General features: G+C 42.3%; 1 non-coding gene across 1 annotated transcript; it reads left to right on the forward strand.

The window, feature by feature from the left end:
- Positions 1 to 238: 238 nt before the first annotated feature.
- On the forward strand, positions 239 to 342 carry LOC148092797 (U6 spliceosomal RNA). The gene has a single exon (XR_015714869.1). It is a non-coding gene; the product is annotated as a U6 spliceosomal RNA (small nuclear RNA).
- Positions 343 to 14,300: the final 13,958 nt, after the last annotated feature.

The following is a 14,300-nucleotide window of genomic DNA, read 5'->3' on the forward strand; positions in this document are numbered from 1 at the left end:
TTAAGAATAGCATTTGAACTTTATGGAATTCTAAATTGGGAGGGATTATCAGAGGTCATCTGTCTAAACCTCCAGTTTCTAAAGTGCAATAATAGAAAAGAAAAAAGCGAATGGTCATTTTTTTAAAAATGCCTTTAAAATTAGTTTCCTATATCTTATCTTAAACCATGCTCAGTCGATGAGCCTCCCAATATCTAGACCAGCTGAACTAAAACCATAAACTCCAATACTAAAATAAATGCTCACTTCAGCAGCACATATACTAAACTGGGATGATACAGAGAAGATTAGCATGCCCTGTGCAAGGATGACATGAAAATTCCTGAAGCGCTCTGTAATTTTTAATTAAAATGGCAATAAATAAGTACCTATCAATAATAAACTTAAATGTAAAAGGATTAAATGCTCCAATCCAAGGACATAGGGTAGCTGAGTGGATTAGAAAACATGACCCAAATATATGCTGTCTACCAGAGACCCACCTCAGAACAAAAGACTCACACAGGCTGAGAGTGAAGGGATGGAAAAAAACTTTCCATGCAAATGGAAATGAAAAAAAAGCTGGGGTGGCAATACTCATATCGAACAAAATAGACTTCACAATGAAGACCATAACCAGAGACAAGAAAGGTCACTACATAATACTAAAGGGATCCACCCAACAAGAGGATATAACCCTGGTAAACATATATGCACCCAATATGGGAGCACCTACATATATATAAAAAACTTCTGGAGGACTTGAAAGGCAAGATCAACAGCAGTACAGTCACAGTAGGAGACTTTATTTTACTTATTTATTTTTTTAAAATATATCTTTATTGATTTCAGAGAGAGGAAGGGAGAGGGAGAGAGAGAGAGATAAAAACATCAATGATGAGAGAGTCATCGACCGGCTGCCTCCTGCACGCCCCCGACTGGGGATCGAGCCCGCAACCCGGGCCTGTGCCCTGACCCGAACGAACAGCGATCTCCTGGATCCAAGGCCAACATTCAACCGCTGAGCCACGCCCGGCTGGGCCACAGTAGGAGACTTTAACACCCCACTGACTTCACCAGATGAGTCTTTCAGACAAAAAATCAACAAGGAAGCAGTGTCTTCAAATGATATACTGCATCAGGTGGATTTAATTGACATTTACATACGATTTCACCCCAAAGCTTCAGAATATACCTTTTCCTCAAGTGCATGTGGGTTATTCTCAAAGATAGACCACATGTTAGGACACAAAACAAGTCTCTACAAGTTCAAGAAGATTGAAATCATATCAAGCATCTGCTCAGATGACAAAGGCATGAAATTAGAAATCAAGTACAGTAAAAACACTCAGAAACTTTCAGACACAGGGAGGATCACATCATCTCACTCATATGTGGAATCTAATGAACAAAATAAACTGATGAACAAAACAGATCCAGAGACACAGAAGCATGGAACAGACTGAGGAATCTCAGAGGGAAGGCGGGGGTGGGTGGGTGGGTGGGTGGGGAGAGATTAACCAAAGAATTTATATGCATTTTTGCAGAACCCAGGGACACAGACAGTAGTAGTGTGGGGAAGGCCGGGGGTGGGGTGGGTAAGGGGTGGAGGGGATCAATGGGGGGGAGGGGACATCTGTAATACTTTCAACAATAAAGATAAATTTAAAAAAGAAAGAAAGGAATGGAGACGGCACAATCAAGTCCTCAGCTTTTAGAACGCCAACTTCTCCCTCAGGAACAGCACGCCTCAGACAAGTAACCCATCTGACAATGAGAGATTGGAACATTGTCAACCGTATAGCTGATACTTGTAAATTTTAACTTTTCTAACTTTTAGACAATATAAACGGAAAATAAATTTTATTCCTACTTTGAAAACTACAACATTATGTGACATTTTGGCCTATATATTGATATGCTATGTTTTGCCCAACCACTTTTTGCCATAACAATTTTTTATTTCAGAGAGAAGAAGGGAGAGGGAGAGAGAGAGAGAAACATCAGTGATAGGAGAGTCATTGATCGGCTGCCTCCTGCACGCCCCCGACTGGGGATCGAGCCCGCAACCCGGGCATGGGCCCTGACTGGGAATCGAACCTTGATCTCCTGGATCCTAGGTCGATGCTCAACTGCTGAGCCATGCCCAGCCAGGTCATAACCATTTTTAAAAGTAGGACTTCTGAAGCATGAACTCAGTTTTCTAGCAAAAGAATAGCTATGTAAAATTTATATAAGGCTATAATTCTTACATACAAAAAGAGTGCATTAACTCTTTAAGTACAGGTAAATGTGTGGAAAATTTATCTAAGGTAATGATATTTTCCACTTTATTTTATGGACACCTGCAGCATTAGCACATGTAAGAATGATTAACCTAAAACCCAGAGATACTTGATTGATTGGGACCTACTATATGCAAGTTGATGAGTCTTGCCTAAGTAAACCTGTTACATTAGCATGTAAACTTGTACAGAGAGAGGCTGGAAATTAGTTTCTGGGGGGGGGGGATGTCAGATTCTTCTGTAGCTTTATGGTATGTTGAGTTTCAATATCTGACATATTGAACCTTTCTGACTTTGAAAAATTAGCTTTCCTCTTGAAAATTGTATTTGTTCATAATCTGTGGTTTGCGTCGGGCTAGAGACAAATATTCTATGTTTTCTTCATTAGGAGTTATTTGTATAAAACTGGCTTCGGTACTTTACTGTGTTACCATTTATTGAGTACATTTAGAATCTGAGCTGAGTACTTTACATACATTATTTCATTTAATCCCCCCAACAGCCCAATGAAATCGATAGCATCAGTACCTCTTCTTTACAGACAAAGAAACGGGTTTCAAGGTCCTATGGCTAGTTTAAAATAAACTGGACTCAAACCATAAAAAAACCCCACAATACTAAAATAAGCACAAAGGACAGGAACAGAGAAGGTCTGACGTAAAGAAGAGCCGTTGCCTAGTAACGTGTGGGCAGCACCCGGGGCTTGCCCCTTCCCCCGGCCTTCCAGGCAGCCAGGAGCAAGAAACCTGACTTTCCAGGCACTGATGTCTCTGTCACCAGGCGGGTATCAAGTTCACTTGCCCTCCTCACTCTTGCTGTTTAATTGGTTAGGAATGATTTGAAAAGGTTAGAGGTTGGGAGACTCTTTCTCATTTTGTTCACTCAAGTCCATTTCCACCGGGCAGATGTACTTGCTAAGTACTATCAAATGTCTAACAAATTGGAAGGGCTTTTACGTTATTAGAGATAAAACTCCTTTGTTACTTTTTAAAGCAGAGGGCAGAAAAAGAGAGGGAGATTAGAGACATAAATCATTTTACTCCCTAGTGGTGACAGGAAAAGGAAGAGTGATGTCTAACCTTGGATGTCTAGGGACAGCTAAGAAAGAACAACGAGACCGTGACAGGGAGAAAGAGGCATGAGTTTATTTCCTCTGGGACCGAAATACTAAGATCCACAGATAGTATCACCTTAAGGGACCAATCTCAAAACCCGTGGTCTAGGAGCATAAGAACATTTTAACAGGAAAATTTCCTAAAAAATTATTAGAGTAAGATCATTGAAAAAAAGGGTTTTAAAAATGTTTTAATATAGAAAAGACCATAAAGAGACAAGTTTTCAAAGTGCTGATGGGTAACAGTGTGGCTTCCAGTGTCACAGGAATTCAGGTGCCCACATCCAAATACAGCTCAGGACTCTGCCTGTCCTTCTGTTCCCTGGAGAGAAGAGGCCAACCGGAGGTGGGGGTGAGCCACATAAAGTTTAGGGACAGTGAGAGGGTTTCTGTTGCATGCCACTCAGCATCTCCCTCCTTAAATTCCCCACTAGTCATCTGTTCCCTAGTTTCTCTGCTTGGCTTCCATCTACAGAGCCTCACTCTCTCTCTGTTGACTCTCCACGCCTGCAGCCAACCAGAGACCATGGCCACCGCCCTTTGCTTTGTGACGTTAAGCAGTTTAGCTCAGTGTCAGCTCCCTCAAACCCAGCCACCAGCTGGCCCTGGCTCACAGAAGAGCATATAACCAAAGCAGGCCATTGGCAGAGGGATTTAATCAGAAGGGTCCTGGCAGGAACAGATGGGACACTCCAGTGGGGTAATTTAAGGAGAATTTAATTGAGGGCCCATTTACAAAGGCACAGGCAGGATTTCAGGAAAACAACTTCGGGCTAGGAGGGGTAGGCTGACTTACCACCCATGGCAGGTAGGATTCTGAGATGACCTCTAATGAGTCACAATCTTGAAGAAGCTCCGGGTCGTGAATGTGTGTGGACACTGTGTTTGCTTCTAGCCAATGGAACGCAGCAGAGGTGACGGAGGCCGCTCCTGGGATTATGTTACGTTGCGTGAGAGTCCACTGTAGCAGGCTGCAGGTGAAATTCTCCCTCCAGCTTTGAGGAAGTATCGAGCTGCCATGCTGTGTAAGGGCCACAAGCAGGGAAGTGTGGGTGACCTCTAAGAGCTGACAGCCGGCAAGAAACCCTAGACCTCAGTCCTACAACCACAAGAACTGAATTCTGTCAATACATCATGAGCTTGGAAGCTACAGAAAGGAACACAGTCCAGCCCGCACCTAAACTGGAGCCTTATGAGACCCGGAGCAGAAGACGCGTCTATGCCATGCCCAGACTCCTGAATCACATGGACTCTGTGTTATAGATTGAGTGTGTCTCCTGCAAAACTTGTATGTTGAAACCTAACCCTCAGTGTCATGGTATTAGGAGATGGGGCCTTTGGGAGGTGATTAGGTAATGAGAGTAGAACCTTCATGAGTGGGATTAGTGCCCTTATAAAAGAGACCCCAGAGAACTCTCTTGCCCTGTTTCTGCCACGTGAGGACACAATGAGAGGGTGGCCGTCTGAACCTAGAAGACAATCCTCATCAGAACACCCACCCCCCCACCCCACCCCCCACTGGCACCCTGGTCTCAGACGTCCAGCCTCCAGAATTGTGAGAAATAAACTTCTGTTGTTTATAAGCCACCCAGTCCACAGCGCTTTCTTTTAGCCATCTGAATGGCCTAAGATGTGTAATAATAAATACACATTGTTTTAAGCCACTAAGATTGTGGTAATTTGTTACACAGTGATAGATATCTATTACATGCCCCTAAGACTCCTGAGGCCAGGGAAAGGAGCAGTTACCTGAACCCAAAGAGAGGGTAGCCTGACCAGAGCTGAGGCCTTTCATCGGCACAGCCCACCTGTGATGGCCTGAGAGGGGGGAGCTGGAGAATGGGGGCCTTGGCCTTACACTCTGCCCTCTGGCCCCCTGACATAAGGCAGCAGGGAAGGAACCAATGGATATGGTGTCATTGGTCAGCTTCTTGGGTTCCAGAGCGGGGTGGAGAAGGGTGAGGAGCAGATTTCGAGGGGCAAATGGAATACACTTCCAGCACCAGGGGTGTTCTCAGGCCAGTTACTTGAAAAAGAAGAGTTTTCCTTTCGGTTGTTACCTATATAAATGGACAGCAAAAGGCAAAATAAGTGAGAGTTCAGGTTTGGGTTTCCATGATAGAATTAGTAAATAAAAGTATTCTAAGAACTAAAATGACTTAAATCCTGACTTATCATTAAGATAATTAATGTAATTGGGAGTGGCTGGGGAGGCCCTGTTTATATATTTGCACTTTTTTTTGAGTACTTGCTAAGCCACAGTTAAAAGGGGAAAATAATATACAGGATGGGGCAAAAGTAGGTGTATAGGTGTGCGTGTGTGAAACACAGTCCCCTCTTATATTCTTTTCTATTAATTGGATTATTTTCCATACAAACACCCGTAACCCCTCTTTTGCCCCACCTTGCATTCCACTACAGTACTCACTTTTCCTTTTAACAGTGTTGGCTGCTGTGTAGGATGCTTATGTTACTATCTATTGATCTCTCTTTTTTCCCTACTAGTGATGTCCCGAAAATTGAGAATTAGGTAAGTTTTTTTCTAAGACCAACAAAACGGCATCCTAGAAGAGATTCCTCTAATGAAGCTATTGGTTTCTAAAGAAAACAAGGGAGACTTAATGGCCATTCTTGGCATACATGAGAGACCCGAAAGCTATCAGGCACGCATTTTCCTATTCTTTCCAGTGGGCTGTGTGGTCCTGGTTCCTGTAGGCCCTTGCACAGGTCAGGCTCTTCTGCCAAAGCTATGCCCTGATCGCTCAGCCCTCCACGGCCTGAGAAAACTCACAAGTGCCATATTTGGGTAACTGTCTCTCCACCGCCAGCTCCTCATCACATCTGGCCAGTCGGCCGAGCAGACAATCAAAAAGCATTCAGGCCTTTGCAGGAACCTGCTGCAAGTGTGCTAATAGCAGAGTTTTTTAATTGGCTTGGGAATGGGATAGGGGAAGGGGATTATTATTTCCTCACAAATGTGTTTCTTTAATCCAGTGCTTTAGAAAAATGAGATCTTTATTCACATTCTTTGTAGCCAAAGGAAAGAAAATAAAGAGAAGTGTTCATTAATGACAAGGCTCCCCGCTGGTCCCCAGCAAGCCTGCTTTCAAAGCAGGCTGCATCGGATTGACCCAGCCACTGTGTGCCCCAGTCACGTTTACTAGGGGTTTTTAATTTGTTTAATGATGAGCTGTCACACAATTCTTATAGGCAGTCCCTCGAAAAGCAAAGGTGCTGCAACTTTTAATTTGCAACTCCAGTTTCTCCTTCATTACAGGGAACATGGAAAAACAGAGGACAGTAGACAATGACATCTAAGGTGGACCCTCGTAATTCCTAGTTAAGCAGCTTTCAACCCCTGAACTTAAAATCAAATGTTCCTCTGAAAATGTCATCCTCTCCCTCCTTGCTTCCCTTACTCTCCCAGCTCTACATCATTAATTACATTTAAAAATGCCTCTCTGTGGGTTTGGTGTGACTGACTTCTTCAACTGAGAAGTTCTTTTCTATTTCAGTAGTCACTGGATAAAGGATCTGACACTTTCCATTGCGGAAGAGACTGCATTTCGGGGCTCGTATCAGATAAACCTCCAGCAAGTAACCTTTAATAAGGAGAATATGTGTTAAATGCACCAGGATACCTGCTGAGCAAGGCTGGCTACTTGGGTTGGAAATTAACCTCTTGCCCAACACTCTACACTCCTAGTCATCCCTGAAGACCCTCTGTCAACACTGGAAAAAACATGGCTAGATTCTAGAAAAGTCTCTCATGTCTTTTATTTCCAAAGTAGACCTATGATTGAGGTCAGTGGACTGACCTCACCATTGTACTTTTTTTGCTTGTTTGTTAATACTCAGCTGAGGATATTTTTCCATTGATTTTTAGAGAGAATGGAAGAGAGGGAGAGAGGGAAGGAGAGAGAAAGGGAGGGAGAAACATCCATGTGAGAGAGGCACACCGATTGGTTGCCTCCTGCACGGAGCCGGACCGGAGCCAGGGATCAAACCTGCAACCCAGGTACATGCCCTTGACCAGGAATCCAACCTGAGACCCTTCTGTGCGAGGGCCGATGCTCTAACCAAAGAGCCACACCAGCCAGGGCTCATCATTGTCCCTTTTTTTAAAAAAAAAAACAAACATTTTAATGAGTGAAAGAAGTGTAAGCTCATGTTATGAATGAATACACTGCCTGCCAATGAATGCTCATTTGATCTCCAGGACTGACTCTCAAGCATCATAAATATTTGCATATTTCTAATTAATGTGTGTCCCTTTCATCATTCCCCCACTGGTATTCAAAATCTGCATTTTGGAATGACATTTCAGCTATTCGGTGCTTTACAGAAGTGAGCTCTTGAAAGTAACTGTGGTATCGTGGGGCCTCCCGAGGCTTCACTGGGAAACTCTGACCCTGCACTTGGGAACTACCGCTCCACCCCAAGGCTATTCATTTGGCTGACACTTCAGGGGGAAACTGCTAAATAGACTGGCACAAAAAATGGTTGCTAACCAGGCTGTTTGGGGGTGTTAATGGCTTTGCGTGAGCTTTTTGAATTCCAAATGAATACCATTCTTTTAACCAGGCGTCCCTCTGATGCGTCAGGAAGGCAGGCGCAGTCCAGTGTCAGGTGGCCTCTGAGACGCGGACTCGCTGTTGGCCTGGCACCTGTTGGCGGTGTGGCCGCGCAGTGCAAATCTATACGAGAAAATCGCTCGCGGAGACATTAGGTAACATTTGCTACCAATTACGCTTTCCGTCCCGAGGCCAAGTCCTGAATGCGACTCAGCAAAATAACAGAGTGAAATCTTTCACCAAGTTGGCTTTTATCTTAAGATGAGATTTAGCATGACATTTGGTATTTTGAACACAGCCTTCGATCTGCCAGCAAGGAGAAGCAGCCTCGATCTGTTTGTTTTCTTGCGCTTCTATCTTGTTTTGGGGTGTCGATAACGCAGTGGCCTGTGACAGGCAGCTGATCGCCCGGGAAACGCAGCCAAAGGGAAGATCCCAGCCAAGCCATGACCTTTAGTTCAAATGCTCATCTCTGACACAGACAATGCCATCCCTTGTGTGGGGGAAAAAAACCCAACGACAACAAAAACCAGGGACAGAGCTTTGTATGGGCATGGTACTGACAATATGCCCTAAGATTCACTTTCCTATTAATGCAGGGTTTGTGTGGCCGCACTGTGAGAGACAACTGTGTATTTACTGAAAACAAGGTCATAGTCATTGTGTGGTGTCCTGGAAAAATACAAGACCATCCTCAAAACAAAACCTTTTTTAAATTAAGGCTCACGAAAGGGTGTGAACTTGATCCTTAGATGAGGATACCCCCTTTAGAAATTTTTCATTGTTTATTTTAATGATCCGGGCTTCTTTGACTCCCCTGCGCACTTGACCTTGGTCACCCCTTCTGTCCCCTCTCTATTTTCCTTGGTTTTCTTGACAGCCCCCTGAATGGACTCCCTTTCTCCCCTGACACTCTAAATGGTACTTACAAAATATTTGTTTTCAAGCCCTCTTCTCTTATTTCTCAACACCATTTTTACTATAGAGCTAATTCCCTTCCAATCTAAATAATTACAAAATATCCGTTCCAAACCTCACCTTGCATCCTGAGCTTGGTCTCTTATTTCTGATTGCCTGAATATGTTGCTTCTACTGCAAAAGACACTTGGTTTATAAACCTGACTTATGTCCCGCCTTCCCTCCTACCATCAAAAAGTATGGTCCTTCTGATTTTTAAAATTCAATTTTTGGTTTCATCCGTGTCATACATAATGAGTCAAACTGGCAGTTCCTTGCTCCCCACTTCCTTCTCCCAAAAGGCAAATACTTTCCATCCTTTTAGCATTTCCTCTTTATTGCAAAAGTAATCTGTCTGCATGTTCCCATTTAAGGCATTATCTCTCCCCAACGCCACACCACCGCACTCTATGTCCGTGCATCCTCTCAAAAGAGTTAATTCACAGTTTGTGGCTAGATCATTTTGCAGCTCTTTTGACTATGTAACTCCGTACAGCTGAATGATGTAGCATTTTTAAAACTACTTTCCTTTCTTCTAAAACTTTGTTTTTCCTGATGTTAATAATTGCCTTGGTTTTTTTCATTCACTTGGTTGTCTATTTAATTATCATTCATTAAACTCCAACCCTTTCACGGGAAGAGCAAATATCTTCTCCACGTGTTAGAATCGTGGGCAGATATTGTATCAGTTTTGTCTTGTGGGAGCTCCTCCTATGGAGCCTTCAGAACTGCCCCATCCCAGGCAAGCTGCCCTCCAGGCCCGTCCCACATCTTGGAGCCTTCCTTCACCATCAACCTGGGGATTCTTCTCCCCTCTCTTACATTGGGGCCTGTTTCCTGGGTTCCCTAAATTCCTAGTTCTTGGCAATTCTTTTATTTCTTTGGAGCATATACTCCAGTAGGTTCTTGAGAAAGAGAAAGTGATAAAGTTTGCAGAACTTGGCACACCTGAGAAAGTATCTTAATTTTCCCTAACTCTTTTTTGTTCTGCGCATTCATTCATTCATTCTTTAGAACATTTTTTTTCTAGACAATGTGAGTCCATTCTCACTCTTTGGCTCCCTTCAGATCATAACAGTCCTTCTCCTAAAATGTCTCCTTGCGGGCGGATCACCACGCAGGTGGCAAGGTTGCAGTGCCCCGCAATCACTTCGATCGAGCTGGGCCGTTTTCAGGTCTCCACAGCAATATATTTAGATCTCAGTACGGGCTATTTCGACCAATGTCTACTTTCCATAATCGTTTATTTTTGGAGACCTGGTCCTCACATTCTCTGGGGGGGACCACCTAATCAGAACTGCCTGCATCCTGATGACATTTGTCATTTGTGTACCTCATAGGCTCGTTGGGAGAACTGGGAGGTGATGTACAGACATGAAGACGCTTTGTCAGTAGGAATGTGCTTGAAAGATACGAGGTATTATTTTTACAATATGTCCTATTCTCTGCTTGTAGTTCAACTTGAAAAAAGTTTGTTGGATTAGAAAATAACCTTTAATCTGGAAAACATCTATAATTTAACGGGCTTTTAGATATAAATGTGATGTAAGCTGCCTTATTATGTATATAAAACAATAGCAGCTCGAGTTTTGTCAGTTTTTTCTTCCTTTTTTCTTTTGCAGTGGGCTTAAGATTTTTCACTTGAAAGTGCCTGTATTTATCCCCTAAAGTTATTAATAAACCAAGTTTGGTTGTGTTCAGTCCTATGTAAAAATTATGTTTATTTTTCAACTATAACTAATTTAAAATAGAACTGATGTGGACTGCAGATACCATAACATACTATAAATTAATTCATATTTAGCCTAGAAATTCTGTGTGGTTCTCAGAGTCTTAATTTTGGATTATTATTTAACCTTTAAAAAAATTTAAATAGATTGACTAAAGCTTGTTTTTTTCCCTCCCTGTGTTTTGGTATCACCATTAATTATAAATCTTATCAATCAATTTTGACTGTAAGAGTATTTATGTACTTACATTCGGGAAAAGAGAATATAAGCTTTCCCACACTATTATCCTTCAGTGCCCTGTGTCTGATTTAAGTCTAACAAGCGTTCATTTCACAGTTAGGTTTTTGCACTTTTAAACACCAGAAGCAAAGTAGTCATAATTCTAGAAAATGCATGTTAACATTGAAGCATCAGCCTTCAGAATACGGAGCAGGTATAATTAGGAAATGTTCATTCTTTTCAACTTTATGGGGGCAAAAAAACTCTTCTATTGTCAGATCTTGAGTTTTTCCTATTTTTAATATTAAAAACTGTACATATAATATCCCAGCCCAATGGAATAGTCAACTCCTTCCTCCCTTCTTTTCTCCTTCCCTCCTGCCTTCAGTGTCCCCACCCTTCTCTGTGTTCCCAGCTTATGTGATTCTAAAGGACAGAACTGAAGTCCAGTTTGAGTTGGTTCCTGGTGCAGACATGAGCGCATCTATTTTTATAGGAGCAATGCTGGTTGGCAGTGGGCATTTCCCCTTCCAAAGCTACGAGACCCAAGAGGAGAGGGTCTGCGGGTGACGCAGTCATCACTGTATCCTTTGTCCTTAGCCAAGCGCCTGGCACAGAGTAGATGCTCAAAGTTTTCTGCACAACTGGACCATCAAAATTTGGATCCTGATATTGTATTGCCCAAAGTCAATCAATATAACTCATTTTAAGTCCAGATATGTAGGTTCACCTGGAGCTCAAACAAAGGGAGACAGGTCCTGGTTCATGTGCTTTTGCACAGAACATTTATTTTACAGGAAAAATGTAGAAATTCAGGCCCATGGACAAGGCTGCAAGGTGTATGCCATTCCATTCCCTCTTCCAGATTTTGCTGCCTATTTTGGCATTGTCTTTATATATTCACCCCAGCTTTGCCCTGCCCCGTGCCTGCCTACTCTACCCAACACTCTACCCATCTCCTGTCTCACAAGCCCAGAGTTTTATGTAATGATCGTGTTAAATAAATCCAATGTTTCCTGTCTTAATCAAACAAAGACAAAACCTCTTATTAAAGGATTATGCATAAGGAACTCATATCACACAGATCTATAAACTTTCACACCTCTAAGCTAAAACCCAGATTTAAAAAAATAGAATATTTACCAGAAGCCTAAAGCCCCCTCTAGTTACTGCCTTAGGCCAAGGTTAACTTCTATTCTGACTTCCATCAGATTAGTTTTATCTATGCTTTTTTAGAAGTTGTGTTAAAATATGCATAACATAAAATTTACCAACTTAACCATTTTTAAGTGCTAAATACATTGACACTGTTGTGTAACCAATTTCCAGAACTCTTTTTATCTTGCAAAACTCAAAACTCTCTATCCATTAAATAATTCCCTGTTTTCTCTTCCCCCAGCCCCTGGCAACCACAATTCTACTTTCTGTCTTTATAAATCTGACTATTCTAGGTACCTCATATAAGTGAAATCATATGATATTTGTCTTTTTGTGACTGGCTTATATCAGTTTATGTTAGTTTTGCCTATCTTAGACTTCATTCATATATAGAGGCATATAATCTCTGCCCTTCTGTGTCTTTTTCTGTAAACATGAAGTCTTTAAGATTCACCCATGTTACTGCATGTTTCAGCAGCGTGTCCTTTTTTATTGTTGTGCAGCATTCCCATGTATAATTATCCCCTCTCCTGTTGATGGATATTTGGGTTGTTTTTCAGTTTTGACTACTTATGAATGAAGATGCTGTGCATATTCATATTTTTCTACTTACCGTTTGGTGGACACATTCATTCATTTCTCGGTGACCATGCCTGGGAGTGGAAGACGGCGTATGTTTAGTCATAACAGATATTGTCAAACGGTTTTCCAGAGTGGAATGTGGGAGAGTTCCAGTTGCTCTATATCTTGCCATCACTTGGTGTTGTCACTCTTAATTTAAGCCTTTCTAAGGTGTGTCGCGGTATCTTACGTAGTTGTAGTCTGCATTTTCCCGATGTGTCGTGATGGTGAGCATCTTTTCACATGCTAGCTGGCTTTCTGATATCTTCTTTTGTGAAGCGCCTGTTTGAGCGCTAAATGGTTTTGCCTGTTATTTTGGAAAGGATTGCATTTTTCTTACTGATTTGTAGGAGTTCTTTATACATTCTAAATACAGGTCCTTTGTCTTTCTGTGGTCTGCGACGTGCATTTTCACTCTCTTAATGATGTGTTTGGTGAGCAGAAGTTCTCATTATGAAAGAAGTCTAATTTACCATTTTTCTTTTATATTAGAGCTGTTGTGTCTTAAGGCCTTTACCTGTCCGCAGAAGTTTTGCAATTTTATCTTTCACATTTAGATCTAAGATCCATCTCAAATTAATTTTTTTGGTATAGTGTACACAGCTTTTTAATTTTGACTTGGGAGTGGTGAGTTCTTTCTGTTGCCTTCAAAGACCTTGGTTCTCAGATCTGTTACTTTATCTGAATGTGGTCATTTCATGTCAAGCTAGGCTAGTGGCGAAGCTGTGGGGATGTTTTGGGGAAGGAAAACCTTTCTTCTCAAGTCACATCTCTGTTCACTTTCGCAGCTTTGAATCTATGTCCAATTCTGTCCTAGGGCAATTCTAATTTACAAGCATGATGCAAAAATTATAATTTGTTTAAAAGTTAGGAAAATATCAGAAACTAGATTATTCCTTCCAAAGCAAAGATGCGCCAAAGTAAAACAGGCAAGGAAGACTTTATTTAAGGCTATAGCAATAAGGGAGACAGACCGGAACTCAGTCTGAGCTTCATTCCACTGCATCAGGGGGCAGCAGGGTTTTTAAAGCCTGGGTGAGCAAGGGGCAGAGTACTGAGGATGTTCTGCCATCTCTGTTAGCTAACTGGCTTTATCCAAAGGAAAAATAAACTTCTCGTGTTTTTATGATAGGAGATAGTTTTGCAATTTGGATCTAGACGCCCACTGAAATTAGGCTCCTCATCTCCCTTGGCCACTGGGAGATAGCGAATCTACCTCCTTTGATGATAATACTTCACCACCTGGCTCCCAGGTCCTTGAGAAAGACATTTTTGGGCTATAAAACTGGCAAGAGGCTTTAAAAAAACTACAAACATCTCAGAGCAGATAGAGAACAGACAGCAATGAGTTTTCCAGAGAAAATGCTCTAAGTAAAGGGAGTCAGGGCCTACAGTGAGGAAGAAGCCTGTCTAAAGTTTAGTCCAGCTGAGAGAATCCTTAGGGTTGCCTTGGTCACCTTCCTCTCTGAGACATGTAATTAATAAACTCGCACTGGAGTTGCCACCTGCTTCCTGGCCAACTCCCTTGTCTGCCTGCAAGTTGGTTGCCCTTTGCAAGTGTGCCAGCTTGGCCAGGATGCCAGGGCCCTGCTGCTTTGGGGCTGATGGGACAGAAGCCGGAGTTCCCAGGGCTTCAGAAGGGAAAGTATAGCTGCTAGTTGCT

This window comes from Miniopterus natalensis, chromosome 7 (assembly GCF_054644295.1).
Source record: "Miniopterus natalensis isolate mMinNat1 chromosome 7, mMinNat1.hap1, whole genome shotgun sequence".
Classification (NCBI taxonomy): Eukaryota; Metazoa; Chordata; class Mammalia; order Chiroptera; family Miniopteridae; genus Miniopterus; species Miniopterus natalensis.